Genomic DNA, 15267 nt, shown 5'->3' with positions numbered 1-15267 from the left:
TTTTCTTCTCATCATCGTTCATTCTTCTTACATCCTCTCCCCCCTCTACCCACTTTCTCCCCAGCAATCACCACACTGCTGTTCCTGTCCACAAGTCCTTTTTTTCTCTTTCCACCCCGGAACCCTGCCCCTGCTCTCTACCAGAGCTGTCAGCCTGCTCTCTATGCCTGAGTCTCTCTCTGTTTTGCTTGTTAGTTCAGTTGGTTCATTAGATTCCGCAGTGAGTGAAATCACATGGTATTTGTCTTTCCATGACTGGCTTATTTCACTTAGTCCAGTGTTCTTCAGGTCCATCCATGCTGTCACAAATGATAAAATTTTGTTCTTTTTTACAGCCAAGTGGTATCCCATTGTGTAAATGTCCCATAGTTGTTTCACACACTCATCTCCTGATGGACACTCAGGCTGCTGCCAAATCTTGGCCGTTGTAAATAATGCTGCAGTGAATATAGGGGTGCATATATCCTTTCGGATTAGTGTTTTGGGTTGCTTCGTATATATTTCCAGCAGTGGGATTCCTGGGTCAGAAGGCAGATCCATTTTTAGTTTTTTGAGGCATCTCCGTAATGATTTCCACCAACAGTGCAAAAGGACCCCTTTGTTTTCACATCCTTGCCGGCACTTGCTGTTTTTTCATTTATTGCTAATAGCCATTCTAACAGGTGTGAGATAAGACCACATTGTGGTTTTAATTTGCATTTCTCTGATAATTAGTGACATTTAAGAATCTTTTCATATGTTTATTGGCCATCTGTATCTCCTCTTTGGAGAGGTGTCTATTCAGGTCCTTTGCCCATTTTTTTAATTGGGTCATTTTTGGGTTTTTTTTGATGTTGAGTTGTATAAATTCTTTTTTTAAAGACTTTATTTATTTATCTTTAGAGGGGAAGGGAAGGAGAGAGAAAGAGAAACATCAATGTATGGTTGCCTCTCATGTGTCCCCTGCTGGGAACTGGCCTGCAGCCCAGACATGTGCCCTGACTGGGAATCGAACCTCAATCCTTTGGTTCGCAGGCCCATGCTCAATCCACTGAGCTGTACCAGCCAAGTGAGTTTTATAAATTCTTTATAAATTTTGGCTATTAATTCTTATCAGATGTATCAGTGACTATGTTGTCCCATTCAGTGGATTATCTTTTTATTTTGTTGATGGTTTCCTTTGCTGTGCCAACACTTTTCAGTTTGATGTAGTCCCATTGTTTTTGTATTCCTTACCTGGGGATATATATCAGAAAAATATTGCTACAAACTGTGTCCAATATTTTACTGACTATGTTTTACTCTAGAATTTTTATGAATTTGAGTCTAATAACTTAAGTCTTTAATCCATTTTGAATTTATTGTTTGTGGTAAAAGAAGATGGTGTAGTTTCATTTTTCTGCACGTATCTGTCCACTTTTCCCAACACCGTTTATTGAATAAATTGTCTTTATTCAATAAATAAATTGAATAAATTGTGCTCACTTCCTCTGTCAAATATTAATTGACTATAAAGGCATGGGTTTATTTCTGGGCTCTCTATTCTGTCTATTGATCTTTATTCTGTTATGCCAGTACCATGCTGTTTTGATTACTATGGCCTTATAGTATATTTTGAGATTAGGTAATGTGATTCCTTCAACTTTGTTGTTCTTTCTCAAGATCTCTGTTGCTATTTGGGATTTTTTTGTGTGGTTCCAAGTACATTTTTGAAATATTTGTTCTAGTTCAGTGATGTATGTCATTGATACCTTGATATGAGTTGTGTTGACTCTATAGATTGCTTTGGGTAGTATGGACATTTTCATGATATTAAGTCTTCCTATCCATGAACACGGCATGTGCTTCCACTTATTTGTATCTTCTTCAGTTTCTTTCTTCAGTGTCTTATAGTTTTCCGAGTACAGGTCTTTACATCCTTGGTTAAATTTATTCCCAGGTATTTTGTTCTTTTTGAAGCAATTGTGAATACAATTGTTTTTTAATTTTTCTTTCTGATAGTTAATTTTTGGCATCTAAAAGTACAACTTATTTCTGGATATTAATTTTGTATTCGGCTTCTTCACTGAATTCATTCATCAATTCTAGTAGTTTCTTGGTGGAATCTTTAGGGTTCTCTATGTACAGTATGACGTCATCTGCAAATTATGACAGTTGTACTTCTTTCTTTCCAGTCTGGATACTTTTTATTTCCTCTTCTTGTCTGATTGTTGTGGCTAAGAATTCCAGCACTATGTTGAACAAGAGAGGTGAAAGTGGACATTCCTGTCTTGTTCTTGATCTTAAGGGGAACACTTGTAGTTTTTGCCATTGAGTATGATGTTGGCTGTGGGTTTGTCATGTAAGGCCTTTATTATGCTGAGGTATGTTCCCTTTATTCCCACTTTGCTAAGAGTTTTTTTAATCATTAAGAGGTACTAGATTTTATTAAATGCTTTTTCTGCATCTATTGATTTGATATGAGGTTTATCCTTCATTTTGTTTATGTGGTGTATCACATTTATTGATTTGCAGATGTTTGTACCATTTGTTGTTCCTCCCCCTCCCTCCCCTTTCCCCCTCTAACTCCCCCTACCCCCTTCTTCCTTCCCCTCCCTCTCCTCCCCCTTTCCCTTCCCCTCCTCCACCTCCTCCTCCAGATTTGGAGAGACTATAGTGCAAAGCTTTGTCAGACGCTGCCTGTGACTGGTGCCCGGGCAACCTGTTTGGAGCTATCAGTGATTCACTGCTTGTGGCTCCCTCTGCTGGGCCTGGGTATGTGCACATAGAATCAGGCTGTTCACCAAGGCTGGGTTTTACCAGCAGTGTCCTAGAAGAGGGTCAGCTGAAGTATCAGAGCTCTTAGATATCTGCCTTTGCCTGCAGGCTTTCTGATAAGCTTAAACAATGAAATTGCCTCCAGCTGTATTCCTCTGCAGCCAGACCAAAGCTCAGTAGGGTGGGGCTATTGCTCCCCTCCCTGCTACCCAGGCCGCCTGGAGGGGAGTGCTCTGTCTGAGAGACAGCCTCTGCATCTGGGGGACGACTCAGCGCAGGGTTCTTGGCAGCTGACCCCTCAGTCAGCTTTATCCCCAGAGCCATCAACTTCACCTTCTCCTGTGTTTCTAGTCTGCTCTGCCCACCCTCTGCTGGAGCCCAGGGTGAGTGGCTGCAAGCAAAATTTTGTTCTTGGCCCTTTAAGAGGCTCTGTGTCTCTAGCCATCTCCTTGGCAGACAGAAAGCCCTGTTTTTCACAGCTGTTTGTTATTTGAGTTTCTTATCCAGTTTCATTTAGTGCTCTAGGCTGGGGAGCCCAGCTTGGGGTCTAGACCCCACACTTCTCATGGGGAACCTCCTCAGTTGCTGCGATATCCCTCCAGAACTCCAGCTTCGACCCATGGGAGCCTGGACAGCCCTCTCCTGATTCCACGTTTCCTACCGGTTTCCTCATGGTGATGTGTTTTCTTCTGTGAGTCCTTGGTTATAAGGCTTCCCTCCAGCTAGTGTTCAGTTGGTTATTCAGGACGATTTTTCTAAAATTTAGCTGCAATCCCAGTTTAGTCCTGGGAGGAGGTTAGTGCAGTTTCCATCGCTGAGCAGGCATCTGAGGAAGAGAGGTGATGAGCCAGGTCGTGAACGGCAGGGGGGTTCAAGCACCGAGGGTGGCAGCACAAAGCCCGTGAGGCCAGGGTGTGTCTGGGCCTGTGAGCAACTTTGAAGCCGGAGCAGCCAGAGTGTGTGAGGGGCTTCAGCGACAGGACATGAGGTCAGATGGGACGGGGGTCATACCAGGGAGCCCATCTTGGGCTATTGTGAAGACTTTTGGTTTTCATTTTTAGTAGAATGGGAAGATTTTTATCTGACTTGAAGTTTTAAATGGGTCACATTGGCTACAAGGTTTGAGAATGGTCAGGGGTAAAAGCAGGGAGACCGATCAGAAAGTGATTGCAATAATTTGGGCAGGAGCTGATGTGGCTTTGGACCAGCGCTGTACAGGCAGAAGTAGTGAGAAGAGGCAGGTCTGGAGGCAGTTTGAAGGTTGAGCCAATGGGACTTGCTGATGGGTTGCCTGGGGGGATGAGAAAGTGAGAGGAGTCAATACTGACTTCAAGGTTGTTGGCCCGAGCCACTGACAGTGACAGTGTGGGCACCGTTTGTCGATGGGGCACACTGTGGGAGGAGAGGTCTGGGGTGGGGGAGGTGAGAAGATCATTTATAGTCGTGTTAAGCTTAAGAGGCTTGATAGATGTTCAACTGGAGACGTCCAGTAGGCAGCTGAGTATATGACTCTGGACTCAAGGAGATGACCACCAACTGAAGGAGCAGATTAGGGTGTCACCAGCCCGTCATAACTATTTAAAACAACGAGATGAGATAAGGTCACTTAGGTTGTGACTATAAACAAAGCCCACTGTGAGTTTTAAGGATTGACCACACCAAACCTGAAAGGAGATAAACAGGAAACAATAAGACACTGAGAGCCTAGCAGTGAGGTAGGCAGAGTCTCATAGGAGGAGTATTGTGGAAGCCAGATGGGGAGTGTTTCAAGGAGGAAGAAGTGATCAGCTGCCAACTGCTGCAGAAGACCAACTACCATTGGATTTAGCTTCGTGGAATGGACTCAAGAAAAAGAAGGGAGTAACTCTAGAGACAGCAAATATAAGCAGTTTTTTTTTAAGTAGTTTTACTGTTAAGGGAAGTTGAGAAATAGCTGGCAGAAGCGCCTGGGTGGTGCAGGGGCGGGGGGTGGGGTGGGGTGGGTTGTTCTGGTTTGTTTTAAGATGGGAGAAATTACATCAGGTCTCTGTGCTAATGGAATTATCCAGCAAAGAGGGATAAATCGATGATGCAGAAGAGAAAGCAGGAGAATTGCTGCCGTGGTGTCCTTGGGCAGACGGGAGGGGACTGAACCTAACTCATCAGTCGAGAGGTGAGGGTGCTCATATTGGAGCACTGACCCATCTTTCATGCAACGGGAGCAAAAGCAAGTATGTGGACACAGATGCCGTTGGTGGGAGATGTGGTGGTAGAAGTTCTCTACTGGTTGTTTCCATTTCCTCAGAGGAATAGAAATCATCTCCCAAGGGTGGGTATGGGAAGGGAAGCATTGAGGACTTAAGAAGAAGGAGTGAACTGCTAGTCTTGTATAAGTGTGGGAGCCGAATGGACCAGAGAAGTAAGTGCGGCTGCTGGGCAGCAGGAAGTATCCACTTGAATTTGAAGTGAAGTTGGCATGGTTGTGTGTTCCCAGCAGTGTTCACAGGCAGCGTGCAGAGAGGGCAGAGGGTTCGCTGTAACGAGGCTGAGGCTTTCAGAAATGGGTGTGATGCAGTGGCAGGTTGCAAGGGAACGATCATAATACTGAATCATGAATTTAAGTGGAAAGGAGGGCGGTAAGAAATGAGGGGGCTGTAGTTAGTAAAGCAAGATAAAAATCAGTGGATTATAAATGCTAATGGGGCTGAAAGTGATGGAGACAAAGACAGATAATGTGCTGGGAGGGTGAGATTGCTTAAAATTGAGATCAGGGAGAGAGAGAGAGGGTGCTGCTTGCTTGCTGGGCATGGTATATGATTGTTTTTCTCTGCAGTTAATGAAAACATTTACACTGTGGAGAAATGTGTGAAGTAAAATAGAAAGTTTCCTTCCTCACCCTCTGTATTTCTAGCACCTTATGGGTTGTTCTGGGGGCATCACTCCAGACCTTTCCTTGTCTTTCCCTCTCTTTCTGCCTGTACATGTATATCTGTGTGTACAAATATTTGTGTGTGTGTGTATCACAGAAAAAAAGTGGAACCATTCTAGGTGCAACTTAACTTTATTCACTCAGAGTCTTTTCATGCCAGTACGTACTAACCTGATGACTTTTCCTTGTAACGGTTTTATCATATAGTACACAAGACAGAAGCACCTCACCATAACTTCAAAACCAGGCCTATGTGGATGGATGCTTAGGTTTTAGTTTTGCTCTTACCAATTATGCTAAAGAATATAGATATTCTTTTCCATTCTTCTAGTGTATTTGTGCAATTGCTTTGCTGTGAATTGCTCTGACATAGAAGTAGTAAAGAAAAGATCTGTGTTTTAAACTGGAATCTCCATTGCCACATCACCTTCACAAAGATGGCACCCATTCATAGAGACTGGGAACTTCTCTTTTCCCACCTCCTCAGTCATACTCGTTATTTATCTTTCCACCTTTTCCATTTTAGTTACTCGGATAGGACTATTAGGGGAGAATATTTTAAATAAACAATGCTGCACTAATTTTGGGAGGGAATAAGAAAAATAGGAAGGTATTTCATTCTTATTCCTTCTGCAAGAGATGGTACCTTAATGCTTCTCCAACTTCTAAGACCTAGCTTAAACAGAAAGGGCCTCAGTTCATTCCTTAAAGAGAAAAATGATCAGAGGAAGGGCTGGACAGCGATGAAAGTCATCAAAATAAAAGGATAGACCTGATCGTTGTTTTTCTGCTGCCGAAAATGTTTCCAAATCCATTTTTTACAGCAGGTTTGCAAAGATTTCAAGTTCTTTGATAAACCCTAATATGGTATTGATTTCAGATTTTATCTGAGTTTAATTTTGAGTGTGTGGTGACTAAATTGGAAAGAAATTTTATGTCAGTACATTTTGGAAGGAGAGACCCATAATAGTACATATTTAAAATGCAGGAGTACAGATTTAGCACTACTTTTTAATTTTCTCCTGTTTGTTCTATGAGTATATAGAATCTTATATTTATGGTTTCCCTCCAATTAAAAGTCATATTTATTATTGATGACCTGATAACTTTCCGATAGTGTTTTTAGAGAAATACTTGAAACCAGGTCTTAGGTATAGAATTCCTTTTACTTAATTAAGGAAATAGTTTTACACTTTATGGATATACTGAGTATAAACCTAGAACAGAGGGTGTATACCAACTCTGAATGTGTGTGTGTGTGAATATATATGTGTTTCGGATTCCTTCATTGCCAATCCATACTTGTCAGCACAAGACTTACATCCCCTCGAGTGCTTTATAGTCAGGCTTTTGTGTAACTATGCATCTGCTTAAAACGCAAAACAGTCTTGTAATACGCTCTTAGATGTTTTTGAGGCTCATTTTATGCCTTTGAGAAGATGATAGAAAAAAAGTAACAGATGGCCAACAAGGGTATTAAGCTGACAAGGAAGCAACTTAATTTAGTAACTTGAGTTCCTGAACGAGAAAAAATTTATATCAGTATGAATTCACTTAAGAAAAATCTTGAGAGTATGTTTTCACTGAAGTCTTTTCTCTGAATTTTGTTTTGTTTTGTTTTTGCAAGGGGGCTGGCCGTCAGGCAGGGCGGAGGGGAAAAGAGAGGGGAGAAGGATTTGGACCCGTGTTTGCAGCTCCAAAGTCAGTGCTCTTTTCTGCTTCGCCGAGTCTGTTTTCTGTCGACCTTTTATCGTTGGCAGAACTTTTCAATGCTCAGAGCAAGGTTTCCTAATCTTAGATCTAATAATGCTACTGCCTGGATTATGCATGTTTGAACATGTACAAATATTTTCTTGTTAAATTAAGTTTAATCTTATACTTAATGTTCCCTGTTGTAAAGGGAGAACTTTGGAGCAAGGCTAAGAAATGAAATGATACTAATACTCCCTAATTAAAGGAATTTCTATTCAATGCTAACTAAAAATATATTGGCTGAACTTCTAGTCAGCTGGGCTTAATTCTCATCACTAAATTCCTGAACATTATGGGTGAAACACTTTGTCCAGTTTAAAAATAGCTAGACTTTTTCCAGACTCTCATTGGAAAAATTTAAAAATAAGAAAAATAAAATCTTTTAAAACTATGTTACTTGAAGAAAATATGGTAAATGGGAAATAAAGAAAAATAGTAATTTGTCTTATGTCTGGAAGCAGGGTAGTTCTTGTGGTCGTATTTTATTATTTGCATTCTGTTGCTTGTCGATGATGGGGCTTGTCACTTAAGAAGTGGTGCTAGTAACCACTTCTTACACGGGGCTAGTAACCATAGATGTTAATGGACCTCTCAGTACTGAACATGGTAGCATGAGAACAATCACACTGTTTTGTTTTTTCCATAAATACCAGGGAGCTTTAATGACTTATAAGAAAATCATACCACTTGTGTATAGCGCAACATTAATTTCTTGAAAGTAAATAATTTAATAGAATATAATCATGTTATATGCAGTATATCCGAGATTTGACCCTGCTATTTTATTTAATCCATATTAAATGAATGCATCTGTTTATGTTCATTAAGGTTGTGACATTGTACTATTTAAACAAGGGGAGGGCTGGAGATAGCAGCAGGGATTGATTCTAGACAGGCGTAAGGGATCTTTTTAAGGTGATGATCATGTTCTAAAATAGTGGTGATGATGATTTTGTAGAACTCTGTAAATTTACTAAAAATCATTGAATTGCACACTTCAAACAGGTATGCGTGAAGTTATACCTCAATAAAGCTGCTAAATTTTTTTTTAAAGATTTTATTTATTTATCTTTAGAGGGGAAGGGAAGGAGAGAGGGAGAGAAACATCAATGTATGGCTGCCTCTCATGCATCCCCTGTTGGGAACTGGCCTGCAACCCAGGCATGTGCCCTGACTGGGAACCAAACCATGATCCTTTGATTCCCAGGCCCACGCTCAATCCACACCAGCCAGGGCAAGCTGCTATAATTTTAAAAAATGGAATGAAAACAATATCACCATAGGTAATCCCAGAAGATATAGAAAATATGAAAGAACACATTATTGATGAAATAGAGTTGTTAAAGATCTACTGCCCTTCCCTGCCCTTCAGGTTTATAAGGGTATTCTACCACAACTTTAAGAAACAAATTATTCCAATGTTATTTTAAACTGTCTCAGAAGACAGCAAATGAAGATTCTTGTTTCCTAATTCCATTTTTTGAAGGGCAAATAATAACATTGATATTGAAACAAGGAAAAGATATTTCTCCTAGAAAAAAAAAAGCACCCAGAGATTAATTTTGCTTTTGAATATTGAAACAGTCCTTGAAAGAAAAATTATAAAACAGAATCCATGATCACATTTGAAAAATGACACACAGAACAGCAATTTAGTCTAGTGCTGACCAGTCGGGTCTCTGGAGCTGGCCTGGTTTGGAACCCTAGTACCATCACCTCCTAGCTCCGTGACCGGAGCAAAGTGACTAAGCTGCTTTCTTTTCTCATCAGTAAAGTGGGACTGGTAAGTAAGACAACTTACTTTATAAGGTTGTTGGAAAGCCCCAGTGAATAAAGCACTTAGGTAAGTGTTTGACAATAAATGTTAAGTGTGATAACCTCATAGTCCATTAAAACTTATCAATATGTCAGAATTTGACATTCCTCTATTATTGACCATTTAGATTTGCTATTGTAAAGAACGGTGCAATAAGTTTCTTTATATGACTTAATTTCTGCCGGTAGGCAACATAATATGAACACCTAAAACAGTTAAGAACGTGACGTCCTTACCAGACCCAGGAATTGCTTCACTTCCCCTCGTGTTTGTTCGCAGGGTCTGTGGAACCAGTGTATACAGCTTGACTCCCGCATCTTAATGATATTTATGGAGGGAAATAGAAAGCAAGAGACTTTTATTTTTTTGCTTTTTCCCATTTCTTTTTCCCGTTTATAAAGGCTTACATTTTTATTTGCTATTTATTATGCTTTTTATTTAATCATCACAGAGTTCTCTCCCAGCTAGTAAATGATTTTTCTTACAAACATTTGGACACAGATTACTCAGGAGGTGTACAAATTCTGGATTGCACCTTTATTTCCTCTTCCTAGCATCATGAAGATAGAGGCCACAGACCCAGTGAGAGGCCTTTCCTCTGTCCAACGCTGTTCGTTTCTGGGGAAGTGGAAGAGAAGTTTGGAGATACTCCATCACCTCTAACTCCTTTTGCAGTTTGTCTAATAATCAGCATTACTCCCCAGGAGTTATCAGTGTGTCTGTCACCTGGAATTATTATTGGAAAATTCCTTATGCTGACTCTGTTTTCCCTCTTGGTTCCTGCAGCTTCGTTAGTTGTACTATCAAGGTCAGATCTGTGTTCAGCTTCTTATCTGTACCTGGGAGACTTTCTTACAGCTTTTTTCAAAAGAGCATTTATCTTTTTTATTACCTGCGTATTATATTTAGAGATTGAGAATCCTATAGCCCTAGTTAAACACAACCTTTTTTTTGCTATTGAAGCCCTCATACCAGAGGTTTTATGTCTTAGAACATTGTCATTAATTTCCCAGTCAGCCGTCACCCAAGGGTCTAAGGAACCATATAAATTTATATAAAACCTATCCTAAATACACTGTCTTCTTTCTGTTCCATTGCAGATTTTCCTCTTTATAAGCATACTCTGACTTGTTAATAGAAATGTGATGTTTTTACTTCCTCTCACCGTTTATTTTAAAAGATACATCAGGAATGTACTATTGTGAAATGCCATCTTGAGGAAGGGATCAAAGTCAGACCGAGCTGCATTCCATTCCCAGGTCAGCTGCAGGCCTTGATCAGCCCTTTGCTGGTCTTATGATCCTGTGAGGGAACTTCACTTGCCACCTTTTAAAATGGGAATAATTGCAGGGCTGTGAGGATTAGAATATCTTAAATATTCTTTGCTATTCCCTGAATTCTCCTTTTCTTGGATCAAGATGTGACCATACATTTTGGTCTTTCTCTTTTACACTATTGATTTTTCTCAGATGTTTGTTTATCATTGAGTGTAGGTACCTGTCTATGAATAAAAGACTAAATTGACATAAGTTGTGGGGCTTTTGCTGTAATAATGCTTTCTTCTGAATGATATAACTGACTGTGTCAGTGGGTTTATTAACCAATAAACCCCCTATTGGGGCACACCAATAGGTCGGCTTTCCTTTAAGGGAGGAGGAAGGAAAGCTTCAACCCCCCACATTGCCAAAGTAAGGAAATTGTCATTCTAGGGGTGAGATGTATCCAGAAAGGAAGTATTGCACTGAATTTACCTCCCGTTCCTGTCATTCCTCTCTGTAAGGGTCCGAAGTTACCTTAAATTCTAAATTACCTTAAACTCAACTCTGTACCTCTGAAGCCCAAAGTCCTCTACTGGGAATCGCTTCAGGCAGATCACCATTATATGGATGCCAGTTTTCTGCCCGTAGCTCATAAAACTGAAAACAATCTTGTAATACGCTCTTAGATGACTGGTTACGAGTTGTAATTAGTAGTGGGGTGGGCTGAGCTGTGCTTAGGAGCTGGATCTGGTCATCTGAATGCAGCTGTTTAATTACCTGTCTCCCGTGGTTGCCCAAGGGCCCACGTTTTATTTTTTTCACTAACAAGGTGCTTCCTAGGGAGTGTACATGTTTAACCTCTCATATCTTGGACCCTGGCTTCAAATTTTTTAGGAGGTCTGATCTGCTCCATTGATGACTTTCACTTTTGGGTTGTTGTTTGTTTGTTTTTTCCTGGGGGGGTGCTTTTTTTTAAGTGTTGTTATGGTTCCATTCAGATTTTTATTGTCATTTCACATTCAGAGAGAGGCAACTTGGATGTAATTACTTACTGGGCCATCTTGAGTGAGTGAAGTAAAACATTGCCGTGTGATTTTTCACTTAGAAGCCTCAAACTGAATATATCCTAATCATTATATATATTCCTGCCCGTTCCCTCATCCTGCTTCCTCATCTTGCTTTCTTTGCTCCTGACCTCAGTTAATGGTAACCTGTACCACCATGTACCATGTCATTATTCCTGCTTCCTTCCTCAACACATGTTGTCCATTCCTAATCCTGCTTCCATTCAACCCTCTCACTACACTTCCTGTTACTCTCTTCTCACGCCAGACTTTTTGTCCTGGTGTAGTTAGTGGTCTTTGTTTCCCTTTTCTACCCCTCCACCCCAGTCCATCCCACAGATTACCCTTTCTCCACTACCTACAGCATAGTACAAATGCTAAAGCATAACATTCATGAATTGCCCCCAGATAATGCTGAATTAGCTTTGTAGTATCATCTCCTCATATATTTTCCTTACATCCTGACTCTGCCTACAACTGGATTACTCAACACTTTTCCTCAGTTCCATGCACTTTTACACTTTTGTACAGTACATGGTTCTCCAACACTTAGGTGCCCTTTGCCCCATATTTACCTCTCAAATTTGTCAACCTAAAATTAGATTCAAATCACATGCTCTGTATTCTGGGAAGCTTTGAAGATTTCTTAGTCTGTTTATCGAAAGTAGATTTTGTTGTATTTCCACTGTATTCTTCAATCTTATATCCTCCAAGACAATGTGCCCCTTTTTTCTCTGGGCCAGAGCTGGGTAGATCAAAGAGATCCCAGCCTGAGCAAACAGAAGGTGACTAAGATCTGTCTCACTCACCTGCATTTGCAGGTGTTTCATCCATAGCTCTGTGGAAAGAAAAAAAGCACACCACACCTCACTTGGGTTTCTAACAAAGTAGAGTATGTTTTGTATTGTATTTCATCTCTGCGTTGCTGGAGGTGTCCCCTAACCAAATGATCGTTCTGTTGTTCAGACCTATTTTTTAATCGCTTGTGATACATGGGTTAATCTGTGACTGATGCAGACACATTTCAACATGTGTTAATGATTCTGGGTGTGGCGTTGTATGGAAATCTTACATAGTAATGACAGGCAGACTGAAGATTGCTGAAAGTCTGGTTTGCATAAGTGATGCGTAAGCTACCCCAGAGCCAATTTCTGGTGTGTGGCTAATATATCTTATAATTCATCATTCTTCCTCCTCATCGCCCAATGTTTGTGTGTTTTAACTCTCATGTGTTTTAACTATCAGTATTGAGTGGACTTTGTGTTTCAATAAAAGATGGCTCATTGTATTTGAAAAGAAAATCAACACATCATGTTGGTGTCCTATAAAAATACAATAATTTTCTCAGTTCACTTTTTTCCTCAAAAAATTTTGCTCTGCAGCACCAAAAAACCAAAGAATCCAATGAAAAAATGGACAGAAGACCTGCGTAGATATTTCCTCAAAGAAGACATACAGATGGCCGACAGACATATGGAAAGATGCGCAGCGTCACTAACCATCAGAGAAATGCAAATTAAATCCACAAAGAGATATCACCTCACTCCTGTCAGAATGGCCATCATCCATAAATCAACAAATAGCAAGTGCTGGCAAGGATGAGGAGGAGAGGGAACTCTTGTACACTGTTGGTGGGAATGTAGATTTGTGTAGCTGCTGTGGAAAGCAGTATGGAGATACCTCAAAAAATTTAAAATGGGTCTGTGTTGTGACCTAGGGATCCCGTTTCTGGGAATATATCTCAAGAAATTCAAAACATCAATTTGAAAAGCTGTACACACCCCTATGTTATTTGTAATAGCCAAGCTACAGATGCAACGCAAGTGCCAATCAGTAGACAACTGGATAAAGGAAATGTGGTACGTGGTACAGTGGGCTGTTGCTTAGCTATAAAGAAAAGAATGAAATCTTACCGTTTGAGACATCATGGATTGATCTAGAAGGTATGATGCTAAGTGAAATAGGTCAGACAGAGAAAGACAAATACCATGTGATCTCACTTATGTCTGGGATCTAAGGAACAAAATAAATGAACAAGCCAAACAGAAACACAGAGTCAAAGATGTAGTGGACAAATAGGGTTATCAGATGGGAAATATTAGGATTGTTGAAAAAGGTGAAGGAAGTAAGGAGTTAAAAAATAATCATATGGCCCTGACTGGGCTCAATGGATTGAGCATGGGCCTGCGAATCAGGGGATCGCGGTTCAATTCCCAGTCAGGGTACATCCCTGGGTTGCAGGCCAGTTCCCAGCAGGAGACCCATGAGAGGCAACCATATATTAATGTTTCTCTCCCTCTCTCCTTCCCTTCCCCTCTAAAGATAAATAAATAAAATCTTTTAAAAAATAATCATGTGGATGTGAAATATAACATCGAATATAGTCAGAAGTACTGTAATGACTATGTATGATGCCAGGTGGGTACTAGAAATATCAGATGGATCACTCTGCAAATTATATAATTGCCAAACGATTATGCCATATAGCCAAAAAAACATTTTAAAAAATTTCACTCTGAGAGTACAGGAATTAACAGCAAACAATATTGCAACAAAATTTAAACTTGCCTCACAGTCTGTTAATTTTATAATGAATTGTCCATATCATCAAGTACCTATATCCATACTCTGCTAGGCCCATAAATTTGAAGTCGGTAGCCTAAGATTACTGATAGCACTAGGTAGTGAATTGGAGCTTTTCTCCCAGCTCAGATACTTTGTCATAAAACACCCGAGTCAAAATCCTCTGTACTCTTAGTACTGATGAGAGGGTGTTTGTATGTTTTACGGAGCTGAAGAAAACCACAGAGACATTGGCAAAGAATCTGTGAAGCCCTGGATTCAGTCCCTGAACAACACACTGTCTGATACTGAAATATAAGTGTGTCTTTGTGGTGAACAGAATTCCTATACATTTACCCAGTAGTTCATCAAATGAGTGAGACCTCAGCCTGCTGATGTAGTGGAAAGAACAGCGACTTTGGGATTCTTCACATCCAGGATTGCAAATTCATACTCCCTTTTCATTTCCCTAGCTGCTCTGAGACTTTACTTTCTTGTCAATAAAGTGGAGAAGACTTGCATCATGGGACTTCCGTGAAGATTAAATGGGAATGTATTAAGAATGCCTCTAACATAGTGAACACTCCTGTGAATAATAGCCGTCATTGTAGTTGTTATGCTGACAGCCAAGTCTTGAATTCATCTCAGCTGTTGTCTGTGACCTGGGAGCCACAGAAGTGAATCCCTTGTGTAGCTCCCTATACTTTGTAATGACTGCTCTCCCAAACAGTGCGTTTTTCATTGCATGAATATAATGTTTTTATTAATTTTGCAACTCTGAAGTAGCACTTCAAAATGACTTCACTCCAAATTGAAATTATATGAAGCCTTGCATAATAATGCCCAATCTCTCTATGAATTAATAAAAACCATACCCCACCCTGCTACTTCTAAAAAAACACACAAACACCATAAAGCCCTTTTTTAAATTAAATTTATTGGGGCGACATTGTTTAATAGGATTATATAGGTTTAAAGTATATATATTTTTTATTTAGTTATTTTTCAAGTACAGTTTTCTGTTTATTTCTCCCATCCCAGCCCACCCTGCCCCATACTCCCCACCTCCCTTCCATTTCCACCCCCCTTAGTTATTGTCCCTGTGTCCTTTATACTTGTTCCTCTAAATCCCTCCCAATTTTTCCCCTGAAATTCCCTCCCCTCTCCTCT

At 40.2% G+C, this 15267-nt stretch overlaps 1 protein-coding gene across 5 annotated transcripts in view; it reads left to right on the top strand.

The window, feature by feature from the left end:
* SH3D19 (SH3 domain containing 19) overlaps nt 1–15267 on the top strand; it is a 145153-nt gene that overhangs the window by 37873 nt on the left and 92013 nt on the right. The window contains exon 1 of one of the 5 annotated variants that reach the window (XM_037141426.2): nt 4778–4888. The exons of 2 other annotated variants lie outside the window; for them this stretch is intronic. The gene's annotated coding sequence lies outside the window, so the exon portion shown is untranslated. Of the gene's footprint in view, nt 1–4777; nt 4889–15267 lie in introns of those variants that run through there. 2 more of the 5 variants (XM_053658211.1, XM_053658212.1) reach the window with 2 other exon arrangements.

This window comes from Artibeus jamaicensis, unplaced genomic scaffold (assembly GCF_021234435.1).
Source record: "Artibeus jamaicensis isolate MK-2021 breed Jamaican fruit bat unplaced genomic scaffold, CSHL_Jam_final scaffold_537, whole genome shotgun sequence".
Taxonomy (NCBI): domain Eukaryota; kingdom Metazoa; phylum Chordata; class Mammalia; order Chiroptera; family Phyllostomidae; genus Artibeus; species Artibeus jamaicensis.
This window is presented reverse-complemented; position numbering and strand designations above follow the sequence as displayed.